The following is a 13240-nucleotide window of genomic DNA, read 5'->3' as shown; positions in this document are numbered from 1 at the left end:
AAGGGAGAGCAGAGAGAGGAGGAGGAGAGGGAACTAACAAATAGCTTAATGAGCAAGGAATGAAGCAGGCATATCAGTGTGAGATACAAGCCCTGCCAACTCCACTTAGTGCACTGCCTAATACAGTCACTGAAGAGCTGTTCCTGCATTCTCCTCTCAAAGCACTGCCCTTGCAGATGAATGGCCAACAAGCACCCAAATAGCAAGGCATGAAAGAAATCAATGCTTTCTTGTAACAACGTAAGTAACAATTAAATAAGGAATAAGAAAGGTAAGTACAGACATTCAAATTCCTACCTTTAAAAGTGAAATCCTCAAGTGAAGTTACTCTCTCAAAGGCGGTCTGAGAGTCAGCAAACCCAAGGAAAGATACAGAACCAAAGAGAAACGAAGAAAGCCTGAATGCTGTTCTTCACAAAAGCATATATAGAGCTGGCTTTTCTGGAGAAGGGCAGCTGGGTTGCACAGTTGGTAGATGGATGAACCATTATTAGTAGCAGTGGCTGCCTTCCCTTCACTCAGTGTTGCCACAGTCTCTCAGATCATTTTGTGAACCTAAGGATGCCAGACTTTGAAGTGCAGACAAATGGAAAATGTAAATAAATTTGCACTAAAAAAGAGCACATCACTGCTGAGCAGAAGCACTATTAACCACTAGCTGGTGTATCACACTGCAGCTACAGGTGGGTAGTAGGCAAAGCACAGTCCAACACAGACAGTCCAAAAGCACAGGCTTCTTCTCCCTGGAAACGATCTTGCCTTGCAGCTCCTCTCTGAAAAGCTTCAATGTCACTCCCTGAAGACCCAGGAACAGTTAAAGTAAGGAAGACAGTGTGCAGAGGAAGGTAGAGAAGCATGGTCCAGTACTCAGACTGTTACGGCACATGGCAGATTTGAGATGCTCCTTCACGGTGGGGATACAGCTCCATTCCTTCCTCCTCTTACACACTGTGCATCTAATCACGGCAGGGTGCTGAACTCCATTTGCACGGCAGACAATGGGATCTGGCAGCAGTTCAAAGGCATTTCTAGCAAAGTGACTGAACGAGCTCACTGCTGGCGCGGGCAGACGGGAATGCAGAGGGAGATGCAGAGCACACTGCTCGCTTCCCCTTCGCTCCCCAGGCTGCATGGGCAGATGCTGCACAGCGGGCAGCCAGTTCTCCTTTTGTTCCAGTGGCAAGAGGATCGAGGAGGAAACCGAGAAGGTACTGCCACAGAGAACGACAGCACCTAAACCCGCAGTGAGGTAGAGCGAGGTGGGGGGCAGGGAGGGAGGGGAAGAGGAGAGAGACAGGGAGAGAGGAAAGAGAGAGCTAGACAGGCAGAAGGAAGGCAATCAGGTGGGCAAGGGGGGAGATGGGAGGAAGGGAGCCCACAGACAGCAGTGCCTGGCACCCTAACAGCTTGCCGCCGGAGTTCGTCTTTTGAAGCTGTCACAGGTTTATGGATGCCTCCAGACTGACAAGCTGACAAGACAAGGGAGACTACACTCAGCAGATGTATTCAGCGGCAGTAAATTGGCTCTCTTGCCCTAATGTGGCTTGCAGTTTCACTCACTGAAATGATATCATGGGGGGGGACAGGCACAAAACAACCCACCATCACAGTATACTCGCACACCACTACTGGAATCTGGAGACTGTAATAAAACTGCAGAGGGACAAGGAAAAATCACTTTCTTGCACACCACTAATAAAAAATTAACATGCTAAAGGAATGAATGCACAAATCTGAGATTATGTTCTGTCCCTATCGAAGCATGGTTGGTCACAGTGGTGGTGGTGGAGCTAAACTCTCTTTATACCCCTGAAAGACTGCTACAAGAGGACCTCTCTACTTCAAAACATAGTAGAAAACCGTGTCCTCCTAGAGGAGCAGAGAGGCAAGCAGGAAAGGACCACAGCAGCATACTCTGATCTTTGAAGATGGAATACCCTAAGTATGCTCAAAGTTGCATCCCTTCCCAGTCAGGGTTTAGGAAAAGAGGGCTTTCAGACAGGATGACACACTAGCACACATCTCTGGGGGAGTTTTTTTAACAGGAGTTGACAGTGCACCACAAACACTTCTGTAAGAATACAGTGAAAACTTAATGTGATGGAACATTACAGGGTACTAGAGAGCACTCTGAAGGAGGCCTGAACCTCAGTGACTCAGGTGCTATTTCTATTACAAAGTGAACAAAGCACCTCCTTCGAGTTTTATCCTGACAGTTACAAGCTACAAACTAAAACCAGAAACAAGGGTCAATTATCAGGCTCTTGGGGTTACCTATTATGACTTAACCTGCTTTTACAGAATGTCTAGCTTTTTCCAGTTAAATTGACCAGGTAGCTGCAGCAATGTCTGTCTCAAAGGTATTTTCTACCATCCCATTGCTCCAACAGGACAGAAACAAGTCCTGTAAGTTAAGGTAGAAAAAGGTTTGTATTTTTGATTGTAAATAGATTATTTTCCTTTTGAATTAACAATAAAACCAATTCAGAACTAATTCGATTATCATGTATTCTTTCTGTCCAGTAAAGGCACAATGATTTTGCTCAGTGTTGTTTAATCCTAGAAGATATATTACAAAAACATTGCAAATTACATATTAATAAAAAAAGCACTGAAGTCTTTCAGAAAGAAAAGCACACAGATGTTAAGATATTTATTGCTAAGCAGAGAATAGAAGACAAGGTGCTGAGGGATCAGGATTACACACATTAAACTCGTACTGCTGTCCTCATCAATCAACAAAGTTAAATGGATGTTGAGTACCTCTGAAAAATGTGGTTTCCACATCTAACAGAGACAACTCTCTATTCTGCCTTGTTTAACAAAAGAACTTCTTATATTCTTGTCATGCTACAGTGCAGCACTGCAAGTTTGCAAGCTTTTCTGTGAACTGCAGATGGATGATGCTGACAACAATTTTCATTTATACATAACCTAAAACCATGCAAATTCTTAGCTTCCAGCTTCCATCTATGCCAGTAAACAAACCCTTCCCATCTGAGCTGCAGTATGCAAAAAGCAGATGTTGGAAATCTCTTGATGCTCCACTAGTCACAAAGATGACAGAAAATCCTAACTCCATACAACAAAACTGATGTGCAGAACAATCAAGACTTTCATGATGAGCTTTTGTCATACACTTAATACATTTTTCTCTAGCCTCCAGTGTTTTATAGCTATTCAGGTTTATTTGACACTTGGTGGTAGTTTTTTCAAATGTAGTCACTTAGGAAACGTTAGAGAGAAGAATTACTGCTGCTCCATGTATATGAAGACAATAAACTTTTGCCTTCTGCCTAAGGTGAGAAGTATCTCTCTCAAAGGCTACATTCCTTCCCCTCCATCCTGCCTACCCAAACCTCCCACACACTTCTCCACTCCTCTGCAACTCCCAGAACTATTCCACACTGTCCCCCGATCAGTGGCAAGCAGAGAAAAATTTAGGTCAATTGCTGTTGAGCATCGGCTGGAGGCAACAACATGAAATATTCCTCATGCTAGCAGGTAGATGTAGTGAGATTTCAGTTACGTTTTCCTAACCAGTCAGCCCTAACTACCCTGGCAGGATGCAAACTGTAGTTCTGCTCAGTATCGCTTTGTGGTAACTATCTCCAAACAGCCCTGGAAATAAAGAGGGAAATGCTGGGTGCTGTCAATGCAGTTAAGAGACAAGCCTCTACTGCTGCACACTGTTAAGTACAGCCTCCCTTTCCCGAACAGCTTCCCTGGTTATGAAGACTCAGATAACCATGTAGGTCTCTCTTTAACATTCCCTGTGTTGGCTATGATATACAATAAGGCCTTTCTGACATGATTTCATGATCTTTGTATTCATTACTCAGTGTATTTTAATCATCATCGTGAGAGCAGAGGCACAGCTGCAGAATTACACACTATCGGAGCAGAAGTTTTCCACCAAGATCAGCAGACTATTTCTATAGGGTCCAAGGAAGGGTAATCACAAAAAGTAAACCAATAGTACCTTAAATTCACTGTTAAGGTGTCAATATCTTTGTCAGGCAATGTCTGTAAAACTATACATGAAAGATTTTAAAAGTAACTTTTATTAGCATAATGCCCAGCAAAACGAAAGCAAACTCAAAATGTCTAGTAATGATTCAGATAAAAGTCTCTCTTCTGTCACTGGCTGAAATCACATGCCCACTGCAGCATTTCTGGAACAGCTTGTACCTTTCCTCTACTCCTAATGCTCATGATCTGGAATACCTTTCTGCAAACCAGAACCAACTATTCAGAGAAAGAGAGGCCTTTTAGAGTCTCTATATCCAACCTAAGAATGTTGGTTGTTACAAAAACATTAACGGTATTTGTGGTATTTCCTCCTTACCAGGGTCATACTTTGTAATAACGTAATTTCCAAGATACTGGTTAGGCCCAAATCTCTTGCTGTTCTTTGTACCAGTGGCTTAAAAGGATTTATTGGCATGAAGATAAGGCTGTTTGAAATAAGTGGCCTTAGTTTGTAAATAACCCGATCTTTGGAAATTAAACAAAAAAAGGAGCAAAATCCCACTATCCAGGCAAATCTGCTAACAGACCTATAAAGAAACCGGGGCTTCATACCTCAAGAGACTTTATAATCCTCTCTGAAGTCCCTCATTTACTAGGCTATACTACAAGGTGTATAGCTGGGCCTTTACAATGACTTTAAACAGCTAGGCAAAACACATTTTTCATGCCCCGGCATGTCAAAAAGATGTTCTTTTCCATCACATGTTTTTCAAAATACCTCAGGTTTAGGATGCTATTTGCACTAACAGTATTTGAAAAATGGATGGGGCCTAAATGGCTCTAGAACTACCAAGACATCACAAGACATGTTTGTTTAGTTTACATTCTTTAAAGAATTTTCTTGATAAGCCTTATTTGTAAGCCACCATGGCACAACAGCGTTGATAGTGCTATCCCTGAACAATTCTTAATCTCCAAACAGAAGTACACAACAAATCCAGCTTGGTTTACAGTAATGTGTCAAAAAAAGAATTTCTCACCCAGTTCTTCTGTCTCACACAGACAGACGCCAGTCTCCTCTGTGCACGGATCTTGTCCTCCAGGGCTCTGCCCACTTTACCACATTTTCCGGGTAGAGACAACACACAGGATATGCTGTAGCCAGTCCCATAGATCTTGAAACTGTCACTGAGCCAGTGAACCAAACATGCCTGTGTGTAAATTTCACTGGAAATGTACTAGCAACAAAAGATCACTACTGAGGTACTTTAATACTGCACTATATACCTGAAAAAACTAGATTTCTTTTGAATTCTTCCATCCTTACTCAACCATGTATTGATAAATATTCTAAACAACCTTAGTTCTTCTCAAAAAAGACACTTGGATACAGGGAAGATTTTCTGGGGGTCACCAAGGGAGAAGGGAAAATTTCTCATTCTCTTTAGCAGCCACAGAATGGCTAGGAGCAGCCACAGAATGGCTAGGAGATTTAAAGATGCGTTTAACTCAGCCAATATCTATTTGTTAACAGAGGAACAGCTTCCTGTCCTGAACTTCCCCTTTAACTGAGGTTAACAGAGTTCCACTCCATAGCACAAGGAAGACTACAGTTAAACCCAACAAGAGCTTATTGGCTTAACAAGGCATGCGAACACTGCCAGATGTGAGGCAGGGATGGGGGCTGAGAAAAGGGATGGACCTTGCAGCCCTGTGTAGGCACAATCTGTTCAGCTCCAGAAAGCTCATTTTTATTTGCACAGATTTTGGTACATTTCTAGCCTGCGTCAACATTTGTGTTGTCACTGATGGAATCTACCCTACCTGAAATTTAGCTGAAGACAGCTATATCATACTATACTTTTTTCTTGGACCTGCCACTGAAACAGAAACCAAGACTGGTTCTTGAGAAGGTCTTCAGGAGATAAGTGAGCCATCAAGCACCATGTTTGGAATGAAGTGCCCATCCAAGAGATGACAAGAATTTCTGGGGCCAGAATAAGCACACAAGGGAAAACCTTTCTGTTCATTTTCAGTGAAATAAAGGAGCTTTGTTATAGGTACCATTTATAACATCAAAACTTGTGAGCATACAGAGCAAGCAAACTTTCATCTGTCCCTCTAAGGAGCTGGAGGTGTCAGGACCCTGAGGGCACCTTAACAGCACAGACCAGTTTCATGTGGGACCTCCACACACCCATGCTGCCTATAGTCCTGCAATCCCTATTTAAGCTCAGGCTTGAGCCTTTGCTCTTTGCCTTAACTTTGCTGCAGGTGTAGCTGCCTGTAGCCTTACCTCTGGTCCCATCTCCTAGACTGATTTAGGCTGTAGGCAGATCAGTAGATTTAGGCTATAGCTTGCACCCAGTCCTGCCTTTAGCCCTGTCTCCTGGGTGGACTTTGGGCCTATGCTGTAGCTTTGTCTCCAGCTCTCTCTTTTAAACCCCTGGATGAAGCCTCATTGCTCCATCTTGCCTAGGACTGCCAACAGACCCTGTTACTAGCACCCCGCTCTGCCAGCTATGCTCAGACCCTGTGGGACTGTACCCCACTGGGGAGGGAACTGCCTACAGTGGGGTCACCCTTACCTCCTGGCTTGCCTCAGCTCTCAGCCCTTCCTGTGCCATGAGTGGTGCATAGTGGTTGCAGGAACAGATTAAAAAAAAAAAAAAAAAAAATCAATGGAAATAATATTCATCTCTTGTAACTGTTGACTAGACCGGTCCTTTCTGGGAAGCCTTCCAAGTTGTCCATAATCACAACCAAAGTTGATTTACAAGCCTTTAAGCATGGCTTTAAGGACAGACCTTGACAGTCTGGTGAGGTCCTTGGACCAACAGCTTTAATGCCAGGTACAATAAATACAATCTAAGAGACTAACAGAGTTTTGTAATATATAAATGCATGAATCATTTTGTGGAAGGTGAAAGAAAGGAAGAACATGTGTTTGCATTTATAGGAGAAAACTTAATGGTTATGTGCTACTTTTCCTCTTCCATGTTAAAGTAGGGAAAAAGCTCTTGAGATATTGAACACAGTAATCCCCAACCATAAGATTATACTAATTCATAATGCATGGCAAGAAGGGTGAAAAGGGCCAGAGTTAAGCCATTCAATTGACAAATAGATGATACATTCAGAAAAGAGGAATATGCCCCTGCCAGAGCACCCTAAGTCATGCCCTTCTGCTTTGTAATTAATTTTTTGTCTCTGTTCAGCTGTGCTCACATTTCTTATCTCATAGAGGAACTCCAAAACCCGCTTGGGGACAACCTAAGCTTATATGGAGGAAAGAATAATGAAGTTAGCAGGTGTTGCTAATGCAGGCTGCTAGCCTTACACTTAGTAGTGCCTACAATTTGAGACATTTCATTTTTGTATTCATATTCAATACTCAACAGTAATTACTGCCTCAAATTATACTTTACACTTACTAAGTCTTTACACTTAGTAGTGCCTATAATTGGAAAGACTTACTTCATTTTTGTATTCATCTTCAATACTTAACAGGCTCACCTTCAGGAACAGCCAGCTCTTAAGAATGATGTAAATAGTAACTGGCAAAAATCCACCACTAACTTGCCAGTTCTCTTGAACTTCATTCCAACAAACTAATTAAAATGGTTAAGACCAAATCCTGTCCAAGCATTAGAATTCATCTCGGTTGCATAAACGTGGCATGATGTCATGAAGACACACCATCTAAGTAAACCAGCATACTTCTGGAGATGTTTCAATGACAGGACCTCACTCTTCTGAGTAGATCAATTCCACAAGTTTCAGTGAAACTGGTTACCATAACGTGCTCCAGACAAGGAGATGAAGAACATGACTGCAAATCAATACCTGGTAGACAAGTCCTTACTAGACCCAGCTGACAGAACAAAGTAGACAAAGGAACCAGTGAATATATAACTGAAGAGGATTTATTTGTCCCTTTGCTTCTGCTATGACTGAACAGAGTTATTTCACAGGAAAATGAAAGCTTTTAGGAACATATAGGTTTATTGAAAACTAAAATATCGCAGACATTTTGCAGCTCACTCTCTTTTTCCGTAATTTACCTGTGGGATATAACTGGCACTGGCATTGAAGGAAACATTAAAACATTACAAACCTAAAAGAAAGTATTGCTAAAGATGAACTAATCACAGGTTAGCACTAGGAAAGCCCAAAGTCTGCTTTTAAATTAGTAAAAACTTCCAGTTTCCAATAACTCTGCTTTTATGTACAGTGAAACAGGTTCTGCATGGCCTATCTAGCTGTATATTCTAATGCATAGTCTCCTTTCCATTTGCTGTCACCTCTCATTTCTACATTTTTGCCGTCTTTCCCCATTTCCCAGCCTTCATGTCAATGAAATTAAAGGTGCAGTGGCAATTTACTGTGGCTGTACCTGAAATCATTCTTCTCCTTTTGCTGTTCTAGCTCTGATGTCACGTACACATCAACATTAGTTGAATACACAAAGTACTCCATTAAATATTTTCATTCTCTCTTATTTTAAGTATTTATTTTCTCATCTGAATATTACACCAAGTGTCTGGAATTACACAAAACTATTCAAGCTGGACAAAATGCTCTAACGTGGTCGTTACACTCATTCTACTCCACCACAAATTTTCGTTTAATTTATTGTTTCTACTCGAGTCTGAGAAAGTAGCCCTGGCTTCTACTACCACTCTATTCCCACAACAATGCACTGTACATACAAACCCCTTTATTATGTGTTCAATTTAATTTTTTTCTCCATTACTAGTCTCTGCCAACAGCACCTGCAAAATTGACAACAAGCTCACAGGAGAAAGGAATTACTATTTAAATCACACTGGAAGAATAAGCTATGAAACCAGACACACCAGCTACACAGATCCTACCTCTTTTCCAGCCCTCCAAAATCCTATTATCCAACCAATGCCTGAGGACCCTTGTCTACTCATAGCTAGGGAGAGAAAGCATAGAGCTGCAGTGTGAGTGGAGCTGGAAGAGGCTGCCAAAAGAAAGTGGGAGCTGCATGGAGACTGGCTCTGGAGGAAATCTTTCCTTTGGGCAGCAGTATCAGAATTGTCTATGGCTTTCCACGAAGATTAGGGTTAAAGTTCAGCTTCCGGCTGACAGACAGAGGAAGGTTAGTGCTGTAGCATGTGCAGGGCTCAAAGAGTCTGAAGTCCTTGTTGCAGCATGTCCACAGTTTCTGTGCACTGGAACTCAGCATTAAGTAAAAGCTCCTGCAACTTTCTTCTTCTAAACCCAGTCTACCTGCACAATGAACATGCTGTTTCGTCCTCCCTTTTTTTCCCCTCTGCTTTTCTGCACGTTATGGCACATGAAGCCGTAACAGTCTGCTCATATCAAACAACTTGACATACCCACATAAGTGAGGACACTCTTCAAAAAGTATTTCAACCAGACTTGTCCAGCACACACACAAAACCAAATCATCTATGTTCTTTCCAAGCAAAGAATCGAGGAGCCTTTCAGTGGAGGTAAGACTTGACCACATCATCCCTCTTCTACTGCACCGACTGTAGGAACTTCCACTCTCTTAAGATGGGATTGGCCTTTTTGCAAATATTAGGCAATTAGCATTTTATACGATTTATGTGTATATATATATATGCATGTATGTATATATCAGGCACTTCCACAGGACTTTTTTGCTACAATAGGCTGCAGTATTCAAACATCTGTCCTAAATGAACTCCACAAGAACTACCTTCCTTCACTATTCATTCAGACAGAACTGAGGGGAAAAAAAAGCAGAACTCCTTTCCTTCAGCACAGAATTTAGACCAACCCAATATTTCTATTTTTAATTACATTTATGATATTTCCTGTGGGTATAACTCATGAATGCAGTTTCAGTATGCTCGGAGCAACGTAAATATAGTAATTCCCAATGGGATCTTACAGCTGTTATGCATGGGTCAGAGATTCTGTGAAATGCAAAACCTGAGACTTTAAAAGCTTTTTAGCCCACATCCTTCCCCATTCCTTTTCAAAGGCAGAGTTAACGGATACTGAACAACACTGCCCCAGATTTTACCCACAAGGTATGGAAGTAGTAACTCCATTTAAATAATATTTAGGAACAAGCAACCACCTGGTCCTAACTCACTCAGGAACTACATCAAAAATTCCTTTCCGATACAAATTAACTCTTATCTGCCACTTCATGCTGACTACTGCGCACCTGGAAACAAGACACACAGTACTGCTTCCTCTGCAAATCATTCCAAAGAGAGGAAGGAGAAGTGCAACTTCACACTGCAGCATGCAAGTCTAGCCTCCACCTGATTCCTTGCCTCTTATTTTGACATGAGACCACTCAAAAGGACTTAAGTATGTTCTTCCCCTTACCAAATCTGAAGATGTCAGTACATAAAAATGCAAAAGATTTTGCACTTACCTCTGATCACAGTCTGGTGAAGGAAAAATACTCATTGGCTGCTTCTCTCAGGAACCATGCTCTGTTTTAAAATAAATAAGAAAGGAAAAAGATTTTAAACAGCGCTTCTCCCTTCCCTAATGTTCGCATCCATCAGTGATCGTAAACATTTACTCAGCAGGAGCACCTTCGCTCTCCAGAACCAAGGTAATGATTACATTACACTAACCATGGCATGAGGACAGAAGGAGGCCATGACAACAGCCTTGTTGGCACTGACTAGACCATGACGTAGGATTGCACTGCGGCAGCCTTAATTGTGCAAGAGCGAGAAAGAGTGCAATGAGATGAGAAATTACAAGTACAGGGATAAAAAAAGATCCCAACCAACAAACCAGGAACCTGGGTTTAGAGGTAAACCACAAAGAAAAAAGACAGCTCACAGAACAAGCAAATGTGGTATGAGCCGAGAGAACTGGACACACCAGTATAGTCCTAATGGAATTTCTTACATCTGTTCGTTAATATTGTTACCTTTGAAACAGTCAACAAAGCAAACTATAAGACGCTGTCTACTTTAGTCTTGGCCACAGCTAAGTCAGTTCAGTAAAACTTCAGTGGTGTGACAAAGCCTGTGTAGTCTGTTGCCAAAGCCTTTTAGAGTCAGGACCATGAGGTATACTGTGAAACAAAAACAAACCGAAGGACTAGTTACACCCTTCCTCCACTCCCCTACCTGGCTAGTGATCACACAGAGGAAAGTACTTTGTGAAGCTAACTGAAGCTCAGGAAACTCTGTGTGTACACAGTGAGAGCGTCTCAGTGGAGCCACCGAAACCCTGAGGGAGGGAGGGCACAGATTTGAACGGGGCTAAAAGACTAATTTTACTCTACCTGTCAGACAGCCTCTAAAGGCAGCTCTTCTACATCAGCTGTGTCTCAGATACACAAGCACTCTCCTGTAGCTCTCCTGCTCACACAGACCTTGATTCAGCAAAATCTGATCTTTGAGTTTCCAATAATCTGTAATACCTCTAGAGCCAATTAGTAAACAAGCAAGAGCCACACTTGCGCTGCTTGTAAATATAACCGAGTCTGCCCAGCTCCCTGTCCTCCTTGCAAATTTGCAAGAGCAAAAATTTTCTCCTTACCCTTCCCCAGCCTTTCTCCATAGACAACTTTGCTCTTTTATTTGACCCAAAATTCTTATGTTTCTTCACTTAACATTTTGAGAAGGCAGAATGAGAAGCCCTGCATGCCTGGCCTCTGCAGACAGCAACACACCAGGATAAACATCAAAACAGCCATATGCAACAGCAAAACATCTAAACTATAAAAAGGGTGAATGTTTGGTGTCACTGTAAAAGGAACAGACAACTGAAGAAATGCTTTCCGCAGAACCGCGGCAATCCAGTGAAACTCAATGAGAAGAACAATCAAACCAGGTTAATCATTAGTAGAATTTAAATGATGGCAGTGGATAAGACACTCACATGTCCACTACCCCTGTGACAGTCAGTACAACCCACACACGCAGATACACCAACATCCACCTAATGGCATTTAATACAAGTTTCCATAGGGGTTGCTGTCCCCCGATGTTTCACTGCAAAGTACCTTGCATTTTCTGATGAAAACTATTACCAAAGTGGAGGCTTTGACCACAATAGAGTATCACTCTGGTCTAGTTGATTTTACTTTCCAGAATAAACCTGACTTGAAAAAAAACCCCAAAGGATCAATAGACCACAAGTGCAGGGGAGACACACAAAAGGAAAATAAGTTTTGAATAATATTCTCTTCAGGTTTTAAAAATTCAACTTGCTTACACTTGCAGAAGCTCAGAAACATTTATACTGGTGAGGTAAAGAGAATCCTGCTCTTCGCAGTCCCATAGTTCTGCATTAAGGAATGTCACAACCAATAGAAGGAGACACAACAGGGCAGGGTAAGAGGCCAGGCAGAATTTAACACCAGTTGAATTGGGTAACAGGGAATTTAAACTGAACAGAGTAACTGATAAGTAGCCAGCAATGAAGCACAAAGAAGAGACTGGTATTATAAAGCAGATTTTTTTTTTTCCCATCAGTAGAGCATGACTGGAATTGGCCAAATCTGATTTTAGTGTGAGATTTATTTTAAGGGACCTCAAGCTAAAGGAGTGATTCAAAGAACCACTAAAGGGACAATACAGCTATCATGTCCATACAAAGCCAAGTGAGGTGGCAAAACCCTTGTCTAACGATTTCCCAGTTTCCCTCCTCCTTACATACTTATCTGCTTATGTTGTCAATGAGAGGCAAACAAATTGTATGTTGGCAAAGTCCTCAGCACAAAGTGCACGTTACCACCATCATCAACAGCTGCTAAACACCACCTCCCAAATGCTTAGCAGAGAATGCAAGACTGCATTTGGTCTCTCTGCATCAAAGCATTTACTAACAGAAATGAACCTCTGCATAGCACACCATTAAGCAATTTTGTAAAGATTCCAGTAATTCTAGGAGCATCATATCTTCTTCCAGGTTTGCATTTGGTTTCAAATTTACCAGTCATAACAGCAGAGTGGGAAGGCTTAGGAGCCGGGCATGCAGGGTGCGCTCCATACAGTACACACCCTGAGTTAACAGTCAATACATGATAACATTTGTATTCCTGACAGTTTTATTTCTCTAAACACCAGACACACTGGAAGTTTCACTTTACTTTTTACTCTGGAAAAAAGGCCAAAGCTGAGTGGAATGGATGCTGTCTGGAACACCCAGGACACATATGAGAGAGCATGTGTGTGGTCCCCTTCACCACTACGAGATAAAACAGCTTTCAGGGAAATTAAAATGGTGCTTTTCTAAGCATAAAAACCTTAATATTTACACTAAT

The 13240-nt window shown here is 41.9% G+C and overlaps 1 protein-coding gene across 7 annotated transcripts in view; it reads right to left on the bottom strand.

Annotated features, from left to right (window-relative positions):
- Window positions 1-13240, bottom strand: part of NDST2 (N-deacetylase and N-sulfotransferase 2) — a 137941-nt gene that overhangs the window by 43739 nt on the left and 80962 nt on the right. For 4 of the 7 annotated variants that reach the window (XM_057423685.1, XM_057423684.1, XM_057423687.1 and 1 more), the window contains exon 2: window positions 10382-10442. The gene's annotated coding sequence lies outside the window, so the exon portion shown is untranslated. Of the gene's footprint in view, window positions 1-10381; window positions 10443-10534; window positions 10673-10894; window positions 11042-11254; window positions 11370-13240 lie in introns of those variants that run through there. The other 3 variants (XM_057423681.1, XM_057423683.1, XM_057423682.1) reach the window with 3 other exon arrangements.

Source organism: Pezoporus wallicus, unplaced genomic scaffold (genome assembly GCF_028554395.1).
Source record: "Pezoporus wallicus isolate ANWC-B61680 ecotype Strahan unplaced genomic scaffold, APGP_CSIRO_Pwel_v1 contig_1181, whole genome shotgun sequence".
NCBI classification, from domain to species: Eukaryota; Metazoa; Chordata; class Aves; order Psittaciformes; family Psittacidae; genus Pezoporus; species Pezoporus wallicus.
This window is presented reverse-complemented; position numbering and strand designations above follow the sequence as displayed.